Source organism: Arachis duranensis, chromosome 6 (genome assembly GCF_000817695.3).
Source record: "Arachis duranensis cultivar V14167 chromosome 6, aradu.V14167.gnm2.J7QH, whole genome shotgun sequence".
Lineage (NCBI taxonomy): Eukaryota > Viridiplantae > Streptophyta > Magnoliopsida > Fabales > Fabaceae > Arachis > Arachis duranensis.
Window position 1 is genome coordinate 11580409 of NC_029777.3, and position 6987 is coordinate 11587395.

Below are 6987 nucleotides of genomic sequence, written 5' to 3' on the forward strand. Positions count from 1 at the left end.
CGATGCAAGCAACTTTATAGACACCCAACTGATCCCTGGCACCGAGGAGTATTTCCACGAGTCTTCCCTTGCCGGGCAAGCGAGGTGGATGTACCGAACACTTCTACGGGGTGCTGTGATAGCTCGGAAGGCCGAGTTTGAGCTGTCCGAGATGGAGTCCCTCCGCAGGAGGCTGGAGACTAGTGGGAAGGCCAACAACGAATTAAAAGATGAAGTGGAAACTCTCCGGGGGCAATTGACTCAAACTTCGGAGAAGTTGGATGCTGCTGAGAAGAAGGCCACCGCTGCTGAGCAGAAAGCGACTGCCGCCGAACAAAAGTTAACAGCTGCCGAGAAGAAACAGAAAGAGTCGGACGCGACGATTGAACGTTTGGTCGAGCGTGAGATGGCTCTGGAAGGTCAGGTCGCTGCGGCGCAAAAGCGTGCGGCCGAAGTTGAGGAAGAGAAGAGGGCCGTGGAGGCCGAACTGTCGACATGGAAGGCTAAGCACAAGGACGTCGTCAAACAGGGCAGGGGTGCGATCCTAGCTACCGAGGAAGCCCTTAAAGCGCAAGTTAAAATTATTGCCCCTGAGTTCGACACGTCGACAATTGGTGTCCGCAAGGTCATCCATGACGGCAAGGTTGTCGATGCCTCCATGAAATGATCCTTGTTTACGGTTCCTGTTTAGCCGCTTTCTTTTGACTTGTAAACTATTTTAGTCTTTGCCGTTTTTGGCTTTTGTGAACTATTTGATGTTAGCCGTTTTACTTTTGGCTTGTGAACAATGACCTTTTTGGTCGCTTGCTCGTGTTGTCGCGATAAACCTCTTATTTATCTGATTGCGTCATCATTTTAACCGTTTTGGTTTATATTTGTCGTTTGCTCGCCTGCTCGTGTTATTGTTCCTATTAACCGTTTTTGGTTTGAAGTCGTTTTAGACCGGCGGCCCGTGGCCTTTCGTGTGGTTGTTTGTTACAACGTTGGTTGATGGCTTCCCGGGGTGATCAGTCCCGGGTCGCGCGTCGTTGTTAGTCGCGACGGGATGGTTTATCTGAAAAACTTGGATAAAATATGGTGGAGAATTTGCACAAATATATCTTATTCGGTAACCACATAAAGGACTTGAAAGTTACTATAAATGACTACTTAGCTAGATTGGCCGGCATGTCGTTCCGTCTTCTAGGAGTAGAATCTTCTAAGGTTGTCCGCGTTCCATGTCCTCGGGACCTCCTTGCCATCGAGCCTTTCTAACTTAAAGGCTCCTTTTCCCATCACCTTTTTGACTCTGAAGGGACCTTCCCAGTTTGCCGCTAGCTTGCCCTCTCCGGGGGTCGGCAGGCCGGTATCATTCCGTCTCAGGACGAGGTCGTCGGGTTCAAAGTCCCTCTTGAGCACTTTGGTGTTGTAGCGCAGAGCTATTCTTTGCTTTAGCGCTGTTTCCGTCAAATGGGCCATTTCCCGGGCTTCATCTATCAGGTCCTTTTCTATAGTTTCTTCTACTCCTTTCAAAAGCAATCGCGGACTTGGTTCACCGATCTCTACGGGTATTACTGCATCCACCCCGTACGTTAGTCGGAAAGGAGTTTCCTTGGTGGAGGACTGCTCGGTTGTTCGGTAAGACCAGAGGACCGATGCCAGCTCGTCGGCCCAAGCACCCTTTTTATTGTCCAATCTCTTTTTTAGCCCCGAAAGGATAACCTTGTTGGCAGACTCCACTTGTCCATTCGTCTGAGGGTGTTCTACCGAAGAGAACCTCTGCCTTATACCCAGGCCGTTGAGAAATTCTGTGAACTTCTTGTCAGTAAATTGTGTGCCGTTGTCCGAGATGACGACTTCTGGTATCCCGAATCGTGTTATCACCTGCCTCCACATGAATTTTCTGCAATTGGCTGAGGATATGCTAGCTAGTGGTTCAGCTTCTATCCATTTGGTATAATAATCAATTGCCACTATGAGATATTTGACCTGCCCAGGGCCTACCGGGAAGGGCCCTAAGAGGTCGACTCCCCACTGAGCGAACGGCCGGGAGGTCGTTAGCAAGCTTAACTCGGAGGCCGGTGCCTTGGCAAAGTTGGCGTTTTGTTGGCACTTTATGCACTTTTTGACGAACTCTTTGGAATCTGCCATCATCGACGGCCAGTAGTACCCAGCTCGGATTAACTTCCTTGCTAGGGCTCTGCCTCCGATGTGGTGCCCACAGCAGCCCTCGTGGACTTCCCTGAGGACATAGTCCGTCTGGTCGGGGTGTAGGCACTTCAGCAGGGGTTGGCTTAGCCCTTTTCTAAACAGCTGTCCTTGAATGACGGCGTATTTGGCTGCTTCTCTTCTTAATTTCATCGCATCCTTTTCATTGCCAGGAACTTGGCCATGTTCTAGGTAGTTGGTGATGGGGTCTAGCCATGAAGAACTTAGGGTTGTTACGTGTAGTGCAATTGCTGGTTCCTTTGTCATGCCTTGGATGAGAGACCGAGAAAGTGATGTCAATCTTCCTGCCAACCTCTGGACGTCCTTGATACATCCCGGGCTCTTCATCTGAAGTATTGCCTGGCACTTCTCCGGGTTAGCTTCTATCCCTCTCTGAGTTATCATGAACCCCAGGAACTTGCCGGCTTCCATGGCGAAGGCGCACTTGAGGGGGTTCAGCCTCATGCCATGTTGACGGAGGGACGCAAATACACTTGCCAGGTCGTTTAAGAGGTCGTCAGGTCGTGTTGTCTTTGCCAGGATGTCGTCCACGTAAACTTCGACCGTTCTCCCTATGAGGTTGTGGAATATTCTGTTCATCAGCCTTTGATATGTTGCCCCTGCATTTTTCAAGCCAAACGGCATTACCTTGTAGCAGAAGGTTCCTCCTGGCGTTATGAACGCCATTTTGTCTTCGTCTGGTCGGTGCATCGGTATCTGATTGTAACCGGAGTAGGCGTCCATGAAACTCAGATACCGATACCCCGCCGCGGCGTCGACGAGTGCATCTATGTTGGGGAGGGGGAAGCAATCTTTGGGGCATGCTTTATTGAGGTCAGAGTAGTCCACGCACATTCTCCATCTGCCATTGTGTTTCTTCACCAATACCACATTTGAGAGCCACGTCGAATAGTTCACTTCTCGTATGAAGCCTGCTTCTAGGAGGCCGGCCGTTTGTTTGGCTACCTCCTCTGCTCTTTCCGCCGACATCTTTCTCCTTCGTTGGGCCACTGGGCGTGCTTCCGGCTTGACGGCTAAGTGATGTGAGATGATTTGCGGATCTATGCCCGGCATGTCGGCCGGTGTCCATGCGAACAGGTCCTTGTTGGCCCTTATCATTTCAATCAAAGGCTCCTTCAGCTCACGTGGGAGGTTCTTGTTAACGAATGTGAACTTTTCCCCTTCGTCACCGATGCTAAACTTCTCCAGGTCCCCTTCTGGTTCCGGCCTCGGCTTGTCCTCTACTCTTGCATCAAGGTCGGCTAGGAATACGCCAGATGCTTCCTTGGATTTCTTTCTGAGGGAAAGGCTAGCGTTGTCACAAGCGACCGCCGTCTCGAGGTCTCCTCTCATGGTCCCTATGGATCCATCATCGGTGACGAACTTCATAACTAGTAACTTGGTGTTGATTATGGCTTCAAAATCATTGATTGTTTTGCGTCCCAAGATGATGTTGTAGGCTGTGGAGTCTCGAAGGATTACGAATTCGGCCATCGCCGATCTTCGGCCTTGCATTTGTCCTACTGAGATTGGTAGGGAAATGACTCCGTCTGGTTTGATGAAGTGGTCGCCTAACCCGATGACCCCGTGTTGGTGGGTCGTCAAGTCGGCATCCTTTAGCCCCAGTGCGTCGAACACGTTGCGAAACATGATGTTTGAATCAGCTCCTGTGTCGACAAGGATCCGTTTGACGAGGCCGGTTCCCACTCTGGCCGTTATGACCATGGGAGGGTTTTCCGGGGCGTCGTTGAACCATTGGTCTTCTGGGCCGAAAGAAATGGATGGGGGTTTTTTGGTGCTCTGCACTGGTGTAGATGAGATCGCCAGAACCTTGGCGTCTTTCTTGTGTGCCGACCGGGATTTTGGCGCAGTGTTTTTTGCTGTTACCACGTTTATCACAGTGAGGCCATGGTCTCTGTCTTCTGGCTCTTGTCGCCGTTTGGCCGAGCGCGTCTTGCCTTCCTCGTCCTGGTCGCGATAACGTCTTCTCGGCTCCCTGATGAGATGGGAGAACGCTGCTAGCTTTCCTTCCCTTATCGCTTGTTCTAATGCATCCTTCAGGTCGAAGCAGTCCTATGTTTGATGGCCATATCCCTTATGGTATTCACAATAAAGGTTCTTGTTTCCACCCGTACGGTCCTTGAGTGGTCGGGGCTTCGGAAGGATTCCCTTCTCGTCGGAAGAATTCCTTTCTCAGCTATTTGTTGATAGACTTCCACAATGGGGAGGGTGAGTGGAGTGTAGTTAGTAAACTTCCCGACTCGAGGGAACGGCCTAGGAGCTTTGTTTGATGCCTCCTCCCTAACCTTTTCTTTTGCTCTCTCCCCGTCGCCACCGAATTGCCGAACCTGGCCGTAACCGGACTGCCGTTTATTGGCAGCCACGACTCGGCTGACTTCCTCGTCGTTTATGTACTCTTTGGCCACCATTTGGATTTCATGCATCGTCCAAACCGGCTTCGTAGTGAGGTGTTTCCGGAAGTTCTCGTTGAGGAGGCCGTTCGTCAGGCAGAGACTGGCCACCGAGTCGGTCAAGCCGTCGATTTCCAAGCATTCGTCGTTGAACCGATCTAAGTACCTCCTGGTCGGCTCTCCCTGTCTCTGGGTTACCCCGAGGAGGTTGATAGGATGCTTGGCCTTCGCTATTCGCGTTGTAAATTGAGCTAGGAACGTGCGGCTGATGTCTGAGAAACTGTAGATGGAACTTTGAGGGAGGCCATTAAACCATCTGATCGCTGGTCCTGCTAAGGTTACCGGGAAGGCGCGGCACCTTACTTCGTCGCCTACTCCCTCTAGGTTCATCCTAGCCTCAAAGGCCGTGAGATGTTCTAGAGGATCTTGAGTTCCGTCATACCTCATGTCCGTTGGTTTGTCGAAGTGTTTCGGCAACCGGACCTCAAGGATAGATCGGTGGAACGGCGTGACACCCATTATCACAGGTTGTCGTATTCTCCCGGATTTCCCTTCTCCGTCCTCACGACCTCTTGCCATTCGGCGAGATTGTCTGCCGCGGGAGTAGATGACCGTGTCATTCCGTCTTCTCGGAATGGGTGATTCCTCTTGCGTGCCCTCTGCTTCCATCCGGGATGCAGATATACGCCGTGAGCGGCTTCGGTGAGAGCTCTCTTCCTCCTCGCCCCCGGGAGACGGGGTGTAGCTTGGATCGGTAGACCATCCATCCCGCTCCCGGTCAGCTAGCTGTCGTTCTAGGTTCTGGACTCTGTGGCGTAGCTCCTGCATTATTATAGCGCTATCGCCGCCCGTTCCCCCGAACGGTCGGGTTCTCGCGTGTTGTTGGGGGGATCTCCGGCCTCCCCTTTGTGAGGCGACGGAGGCTGCCCCCTCCGCTCCTGCTGCTCGAGCTCGGTCGCCGGGACCCGGCGCGACTTCCATTTAGGTCGCTCCCCACAGACGGCGCCAATGTTCGATTGTCGGTTTCCGGACAGGTCGGGGGAGTAGGTGAGGGAGGGGGAACGCCTCTACTTCGGTCGTGCTGGAGTTGGGCTTGCCGAGTAGCCGAGTACTCGTTGCAGAAGGAGAATGAGGGGGGTGTCACCTGCAAAGACACTCCGACGCTCTAGTCAGCAATGTGCAGGCGGGAAAATGGTTAGATGAAAGGGTATGACGTACCTCGAGGGAAGGGTAGGTCCTTCCCTATTTATACCGTGTCAGAGGTGGGCCCTGGGGGGGACAGGCCCATTTTCCCCGAAGCTTCCTCAACCATATTGATGAGGTGACGAGGACGCGTGTCCTGGCACCGTGGCGAGCGCTAAGGACTCGGTCGCTCGGATCGGGTTCTCGATGAGTCGGGCCGACCCGCTCGTGATTTGGACCGGACCGTAACAGCAGTAAACCTGAATATCAGAGCAGAAAGCATTAGACTTGAAAACAGAAAACGAATTGACAGAAAACCAGAAAACTTGCATTAGAAGAAATCTATTAATCGATGAAAATGTGAACTAGCAACTACAATACTCTATGCCACAATATATATACATACATAGAGTTCTTAAGCTAGACTTGGTCAATGACCGAATTACAACTGCTATCTCCAAATAAAATCATAACTACTCTAACTAATCTTGATTTTCTTGAGCTAACAAGTCTTTTTCTTCATCTTTGGGATCTATATGAATTGCTGATATGTTATTACAAAACAGCATGACAGAATCAATGTTTATGTTCATGAACTTCAACAATCCACCAATGAGCAAAACAATTGCACAGTAGGCACGTCGTGTATTTTGACCCAGTCTTCATTAATATAAACAGAGATGTTAATGTTGAACTTGGTGCTAGCTGAAAAATCTAAAAGAATATATTATATAATAAAGATTACACTTAATATAAATTGAAAGACAAAAAATTAAGAGGATATATTTTTTACAGAGAAAAGTATTGTCTTTGTCCCTAACATTTGGGATAAGTTTTAAAGTTGTTCCTAACGTTTAAATCGTCCTATTTGATTCCCTAACGTTTCAAAATCGTTTCAATGTTGTCTTGTCGTTATTAATCTATTAATGAAATTGATGGTGGGACAAAATTGAGACAATTTTAAAACATTAGAAATTTAAATAGGATAAAAATATTATGACAAAATTCTTAGAAGAATTACAAAATCAAGTAAAATAATAATAAATTTTAATGAAATAAATTATATTACTAATTTAAGATTTTTACTCAGATTTGTAGGATGATTAGTATATAAACTTTTATAAAAGAAAAAAAAAGAGTATGTACATATATAATAAAGTATAAATTATATTTTTTTGTCTCTACTATTATATCGAACTTTTTTAATGTTTGATTTAATTAAATTTTA